The sequence below is a fragment of the Meleagris gallopavo genome, chromosome 1, assembly GCF_905368555.1.
Source record: "Meleagris gallopavo chromosome 1, MGAL_WU_HG_1.1, whole genome shotgun sequence".
Taxonomy (NCBI): domain Eukaryota; kingdom Metazoa; phylum Chordata; class Aves; order Galliformes; family Phasianidae; genus Meleagris; species Meleagris gallopavo.
In genome coordinates, this window is record NC_139404.1 from 97,593,328 (window position 1) to 97,601,340 (window position 8,013).

An 8,013-nucleotide genomic window follows, 5' to 3' on the forward strand; every position below is an offset into this window, starting at 1 on the left:
CCTACAATGTGCAGAACTAAGAACAGTACAATGAACACCTAAAAATGTCAGTTTGTACAATTTTTACTATAGATTTACACATTTTACATAGGAAAAAAAAAGAGATGAGGTGGAATCTATTAGAATTAACTGGAAGAAATTAATAATCTCTCCATATTTTTGGGTGGATTTATATTTCAAGATGCTAAATCACAGAATCACAGAATGGTAGAGGTTGGAAGGAACCTTTGAACATCATCCAGTCCAACTGCCCTGCTAAAGCAGGCTACACAGGTAGGTGTCCAAGTAGATCTTGAATCTCTCAGAGAAGGAGACTGTACCACCTCTCTGGGCAACCCGTTCCAGTACTCTGTCACCATCAATTAAGTTCTTTCTCATGTTCATACGGAACTTCCTATGCTCCGGTTTGTGCCCATTGCCCCTTATCCTATCACTGAGCACCACTGAAAAGAGCCTGGCCCCATCCACTTGACATCTACCCTTTAGGTACTTATAAGCATTGATAAGATGCCCTCAGTCTTTTCTTCTCTGGATTGAACAATCCCGCCTCTCTCAGCCTTAAATTCTTCTCTAGCGTAGTTTTCCACTTACACGGCTTCCTCATTTTTCTCATTCGGCTTCAGACTTTTACCTCTGTTTCACTCCCTTATCATAAGTAGTTGTTTCTCTTTTGGTTTTGGTGGTAGATCACAGACAATAAACTCAACAGATTCATTAGCTAATGTTTTGGCCAGTTCTTTGCCAGAACTTGCTTTGAACGTTGAGAACCAGAAGAGGGATAATGTAGATCAGGGTATGAAATCTGTGAATCTTCTGCTTTGCATCTGTAGCTTCAGAGAAAAGTGTATGATGTCCTGAAGATGACAAAAAGTATTACTGTATTAAAGGGTTTGTTACAAACAATGGCAGGGAGATGCTACTGAACTGAAACTCACTGATGGTTTTTTTCCCATGAACACCCTCTTGAAATGAAACAAGACTTACATCCATGTTCTGTACTTCCATAGTTTTGCAAGCTTTTTTCTTGATGTGAAGATTTAAGAACTCTTTGTATGTACCAATCAGAAAATAAAAAAAGTATTCCTCTTATTGTATTTTTGGGAGACATTAGTCTGGAATATGTTGGTGAAATCTAATTGTATCTTTGAGATTCCAGTGAATATCCTCTCTCTTGCATTATTTATAGTAACAATTATAAACTATTTAAGAACATATTTACTTAAGTCAAAACAATTAATTTGTATATTTGTAAGATAGCAAGGAGAGCTTACACCATTATATAAATTCCAAGTCTATTTTTGCATTCATTCTTGTATAAAAAATACATATTCTTTTGAATAGCAAAACTAGACACACCAGCATTCTAGAATTTAATCCATTAATAGGTATCTTGCTTGGTGTCATGGCATCTACTAATTAGTATGCAAGGTATACGTACTAATAAACAATTTGCCCTGTAGCTGTGGTTGAAATACACCAGCCTTGTGAAAGTCATACCTCTTTAAGTGTATTACTGGCTTCGCACAGAATGGCATAATAATAAGTTATGGTACCCATTTGTAACTTCACCTCTGTGAGCAACATTCAGGCAAGATCTATCCAGGCAGTTTTATTAGATGGTGTATCTTGTTATATGTACTGGGGATTGTGGGACTTTTTATTCTGTATTGTAGAGCAATGATCCTGTTATGATGTGTCATGGGAATCTGGTTTGTGCAGGGCTGGAAGAACCAGCCAACACACTCATGCAAAATGTTCAGAAATTCTCTATCCATTGCTAAGGAGTGCTTCTGTACTTTGGAACAGACTTTGTGTGGAGACAAAACTTCTTCGGGTCCTGCTGGAAAGGTTGCCTTTCCACATCTTAACCAGCTTTTAGGACTGTTTAAACCCAGAGGTAGAACTACAAATGTAAAGGATAGATTATCTACTACCTGAAAGTTCCTCTAGAAATGCAGTCTAGCTGAAATAAATGTTAATTCAGTATTAAATAAGGATAGGTTAGATTTCTTTGCTTCCTTGACAGTGTTGCTTCCTGGGCTTACCAAAATATTCCCAGACTGACTCAGCTTGCTTCCAGCCTGTTTGTAGATGCAATATGTCAGAATACAGAATACTAGGTCTTAAGTCTCTTTCTGGCTCCCTGCTTAATACTTGAGGAATAGAAGGAATTGTTTCTGAAATAAGATTTATTTTCTTAAGATTTGTATTTGAAGCTACTCTAGAAGCTTTTAGAATTCGAGAAGAATGCTTCAGTCTGCAGAGAGAGTCCAAATTAGGCAATAAATTCAGTATTATGTTATTAGGCATTAATCATACTGACTGAAGTGGGTTTTTTTTTCAGAACAGCTAAGACAACACAGATATACAGTGCCTATAAAATGTAACGGGAGTTACATACATGCAACTCTTGCACAGTTCTGGAAGTCTCTGCTGTAGTGACTTTATGACTCTATTCTGAAGCAATTTTGAAATCCTTTTGCTTCTTTTTTTTTTTTTTTTTTTTTTTTTTTTTTTCCTGCAGCTGATCACAGCATATTTCTTTGCAAATTGTGACTGGTTTCAGCCATAACCGTCTGAAGTCTGAGTCCATTTCAAAACTTAAAAATATGTCAATTTTGAAGTACTCCACCTTTAATAACAGTAAAGTAAGGGGACAGAAAACAAGGTCGTGACCTGGATTAAGAATACTTCTGATAGATTAGGTTTATGTTAGCAGTTTGGTCCTCTTTGGAATGGATTTGAGAAATTTGCTGGGGTTTTTTGGAATAGGTCACTCTTTCTGCAACTTTCATTTGCTCTGCTTTCTTCTTGTCATCATTTCCTTGGCCTCAGGAAAGACTGCCTGACTTGTTTGTGTAAACCTGATGACAGAACTTGGACAAACAGGAAGGTAAGGAAATCACTATGCTTCTAATTCTAGGAGCAAGGCAAACATGATCCATAGTTCAGGCAACATTTGGTTTTAATAATTGTTCTACAGAGAGGAGGGACGTTGCCCAGACAGAAAGCAGCATTCATAGGAAGTCAGTCAGAAAAATGGAGAAGGTATATTCAATCCTTTGAGATTTATTTGTGTAAAATTTAGCTTAAATGGAAAACAGAAACTACATATTGCTGTATAATTTTTTAATGGTCACAGCTTAGCCAAGTCCCTGAGGATAAAATGCTTAAAGAAAATAAGCAACAAAAGAAAGAAAATTAAAACAAAATAGTCTCAAGTTCTCTGTAAAACAATCTTGAAGACTATCCAGAAAGTACATCTGTTCCTGGATGATGAAAATGTGCATGATAAACAACCAAATAGCAGTGCCACTGGCATAGTAGAATTCATTTTAAGCTTGTCAAGATAAAATTGTGAAACAATGATACTACCTCTTGTATCTGTAGATCTTAGTGCTTTACAAAATAAAATATAACAACCAAAAACCCATTTAAAGATGGAGAAATCCAACTCACAGGCACAATTTGCTCAAGGCTGTGTATTACCGCCCTCATACAGATGGAAATAAAGGGCATAAAACAATTAGATAGTGTCCAAAGAAGGCTACCAAGATGGTGAAGTGTCTGCAGGGAAAAAACGCGTGAGGAGCAGCTGAGGTCCCTGTGTTTGCTCAGCATAGAGCAGTGGAGCTGATAGAGGCCTCATGGCAGCTGCAGCTCCTCACAAGGAGTGGAGGGGCAACGCTGAACTCTGCTCTCTGTGACAGTGACAGGGGCTGAGGGAACGGCATGGAGCTGTGTCAGGGGAGGGACAGCTGGGGTTAGGGAAAGGCTCTTCATATGAAGTTGAGCCCTGGAACAGGCTCCCCAGGGCAGTGGTCATTCACAGCCCGGGGCTGCCAGAGTTCAAGGAATGTTTGGACATTGCTCTCAGTCATATGGTCTGATTTTGGGGTGGTCCTGTGTAGAACCAGAAGCTGGATCTGATGATCCTTATAGGTTCTGTCCAACACAGGATATTCTATGATTCTATGAAACAAAGTCTCCTAATTGTCCTAGACAATCGCCTTACTTTCCTAGTAGTTGTTTTTAATCATTGGAAGACTCCCAAAGAGAGAGACTGCATGAGCATTTTGCTTTCTGCAATTGCGTAACTCTGTAAAATGATTATTATCTGAGTGAGACTTTTTATTTATCTATATGCAGACACAGTTCAGTACCTGTTTCAATTATTTTAGAACAGTGATGATGAGATTAGCCCAGTGTGTGAGTGCTGGACGTTTAAACCTAAGGATTCAGCTGGTGGAATAGGATCCCAGGATGCAAAAAGTCAGCTTAGCTGACTGAGGAAGGCCTGAATGCAGTGCTGCCATCAGAGCATTCATAAACAGCCAAACTCTGAATTCAGTTAGTGGAAGCACAGAGCAAGAGGCACAGATCTATACTCTTGTATCTTAGGGCCATCTCTTTAGCCTTTCTCAGGGGAAGTAGGACACAGATGTAGGGCGACTATCCGCCTCCCAAGTTTATTTTTATGGATCAGGTGAGGCATCTCTGCAACATCTGTAAATATCTGAAAAGCATGCACTAGAAAAAGTGTATGAAGAGCAAACTAAAACTCTTGTAATTATATTACATGATGAAATTCATCATGTGATGTATTACTAAGTATTACTAAGTTTTAGTAATACTTACGTATTTTAGGTCTTCCAAGTGACAAGACGGAAATATCTTTTATTTGGAAACCATTGGCACTCCTTGTCACTAAATTGCTGCTGAAGCACCTGCATTCTTAGGGACTCTGGGTTGTGAGTGTCCTCAAACCTCACTCAGCACAAATCAGCTGAGGGTCAGAACACACTGGAGTTATGCATACTGCAGCAAACACAGATAAAACTAGCTTGTACTGATTTAGAACTGCAATGGATTTGAATGTGAGGTGTAAGCCAATCTTGGGCACCAGCCATATTGCTTACACTGAACTATGTTGGAAACAGCTTTAAGAATAGGTTGCATTTCAGTAGCACCGAGGTGTTTAATGTACAGACAGACATAGTTAACTGGCAAGGCTGCACTGTTGCATGTCAAGGATTAACTCTCTACATTAAATTTTTTAGACGTCTTGCCAAAACTCAGAGAAGAATAGAGCCATAAAGCTCCTCTAGTCAACAGTTTAGACTTGGAATGACAATGCCTGGAGTCGGCTCAGTGTTAAGACTTCCTCTAAGATGCTTGTACTCACCAACCATTGTCTCCATTTACTTGCTTAAGCCAGTATTTGGAAATGCCTCTGGACAAAGATTTTTTTTCTAACATATTTTAAATTCAATTTATAGCCTAGCCAACAGCTAGGAAGTGATGGATCCTGATTTAAGCTTTTTTTCCCTGGATCCATTTTTATACTTCTGATTTCCCATGCCTGTGAGAGTGTGAAGGTGTCTGCTGGCAGTATCTATCTGATCTCCCATTTTGAAATTGTTTCTTTGCAATTCACAAAAATGGGAATAGGTCCTCGTCTCCTGGGAGAATGCCTTCAATGCAGTCAAGCATAGGCTTTGATTTGGTTTTGCTTCAGGTATTTCTGTGTTTTAGAAAGCTGATTCAAGGGGTATTTTTTCATGATCTTTTTTTTCTGAGTGCTTACAGTTTTCTCCTATTGCCCTGTTTTTTATCTAACATTAGCAAATATCTGAGTCTTTTATAATCAGAGGGAAAAGCTTGAAGAGCTGCTTATTACAAAAAGGGAGCAGTAATGGAAATCAACTAGCCAAAACTTACAACAGATAAGTGAGCTATAGGCCAAATAGTAATGATAATTATTTTTCCTTTTATATTTCCAAATATCATCAAAAAATAAAAAAATTCTGCTGGTTTATAATCTGCCATCACTTGTATTTGTTGCCATTAGAAGAATGGAAAACTCCAGGAGACACATCAGTGCAACTGTGTTTGCCATAAGCTAGCATTTAAAATTGTTTTTTTCCTGCATTGCATAGATTAGCATAGAATTTTAGGCAAAGAAATACCTTACCTAGAATTAGAAGTACTGAAAATGACATTAGGGAGAAAAAACTTGTAAGAACAGATCCATGTGATTTGGGGTTGGAAAAGATTTTAAGTAGGAATGTATTCTAGAAAAATACTGTTTGGTTGTTCTATGTTATCAGAAAAAGGCCAAAGTAGAGGAGCCCTAGACAGTGAGTGTTAAAAAGAAGACAGCACCTAAAAAGAAAAACAACTGAATTTAAATTCTAGGAAAACCATTAAAACTGAGAGTAATAAGAAGCTGAAACAGTGTTAGTTAGGGCTTTTAAATGGAAGTAATGAGAAATAAGGGCATCTATTACAAAAATCAGCTCAAAAGAGAAAAAAAGATAAAGGGTCTGATATAAACATGGTATATCAGAATGGGTTTTTCATCAGCAAAGAACTAATGTGACATATACATCCATGATCATTGAGTTCAGGGCAACATATTGCTTTCTGCTAGTGGAGGAAGCCTGCCTTGCCAACTGTAAATTGGCCTAGGTACCCTAAATTCTATAAAATTAGATAATGTTTTAAGAGAAAGTTATGTCTTGTAAATTTTCATTCTTCCTTGATGTCTAGAACTAGAAAAACAAAATACCATGAAAAGTTATGATTGACAACGTTTCTGGATAATAAAAATGAGAATAAGTGCAAATTTTGCAATTGCTTTACCTTGCTTCTTTTCAGAACAACGAGTGTATCTTAACAGCTGACCCATTTTGTTCACTCACTAACACTGCTTTAAATACTTTCCTCTGCTGTTCTCTTAAAACCTTCAAAGTTCTGTTTAAATACTGAGTGAGCTTCTACTTCTTCTCTATCCTTTAAAGTCTTCATTCTTGCGCACTTTTGGTTTTAGTTATTAAAGCATACTATTTCTACCTGGCTAGATCTGAGGTAGAGTTTTAATTATGTTATTTTTATCTTGAGAACTCCATGTCTATTATGGAGTGTTTTACATCCACAATCTAGTCCCAGTATTGTTTCTTTGATAAATATTAGTAATTATAGAGTTATACTGTTCATAAGAATTGTACTTGTCATAATTAAAATGCATGAGGGACAGCTGTACCTTTAAAGCTCTAATTTATGCAGAACAAACAGAAATGAAAATAACATACTTTTATTGTCAGTTCAGATGTAGATTCCCAAAAGAGAAGTAACTGTAGTCCTTTTTTAAGTTTCGTAAAGAAATCCCTCTGATTATGTTTCTCAGCCCTTCTCAATCTTTCGGTTTCTGGGTTTGTCCAATCTAGGGAATGGTGAGGAAGAAAACTTGGAGAAAGTTGAGAAAAGGACATTATCTTCTTACATGAGGAAACTCAGTGGGAATCCCTGAACGGAATATATTCCCTTTTGTGAATATAACCTGAATATGCGTAAACTTGATACAGAGCAGTAAAATCCTGATGACATCATCAGGGCTAAGTAAAGTATCTCTAGAGACAGATGCCTTTGGGACTTGACTTTGATGTAAAAATATATGAAGAAAATTTATATTTCATTTGTTGTCTGTATCTTTATGCAACTTTGTAAGTGCATGATTCTGAATATGCTCATTTTGCCTTTATATTATGACATGAAATTCAAATGACTTCATATTAACTGTTTAATGTTGGTGCATTAATGCATAATATTCCTGTGGGGCATGATGATTTTGAAATATAGCAGCCATGTGTTTTTCCCAGATATCTGGAAAGTAACAAGCTACTATTAATGTGGAAGTTTCTAAAAGAGGAAGGATTCTTCTAAAAGAAGAAGAAGGACTGCCAATTGTCAGGGCTCCGTGCTTTTTGGTAATCAGGCCTGCAGTTCTTAAAACTGTAGTAACTAATTCAAAATACTCTTACCTTATGGGCAGCCCTCGTGTGGCACAAATACAAGTTAATCAGAGCTAACCAAATATTTAAGGAGAAAAAAACATCACATCAGATTAACATTCTGTATGTGAGCTCAAAATCATTACAGTGTACTGGCTTTATTTTTGAGTTTGGGGCTCAGTTTAGGTTTGGGATGTGGGTTTTATTTCTTTTGTTTTGT

General features: G+C 37.0%; 1 long non-coding RNA gene across 2 annotated transcripts in view; it reads left to right on the forward strand.

Annotated features, from left to right (window-relative positions):
* The window catches only part of LOC104913987 (uncharacterized), a 517,821-nt gene that overhangs the window by 425,023 nt on the left and 84,785 nt on the right, over window positions 1-8,013 (forward strand). The gene's annotated exons all lie outside the window — the stretch shown is intronic.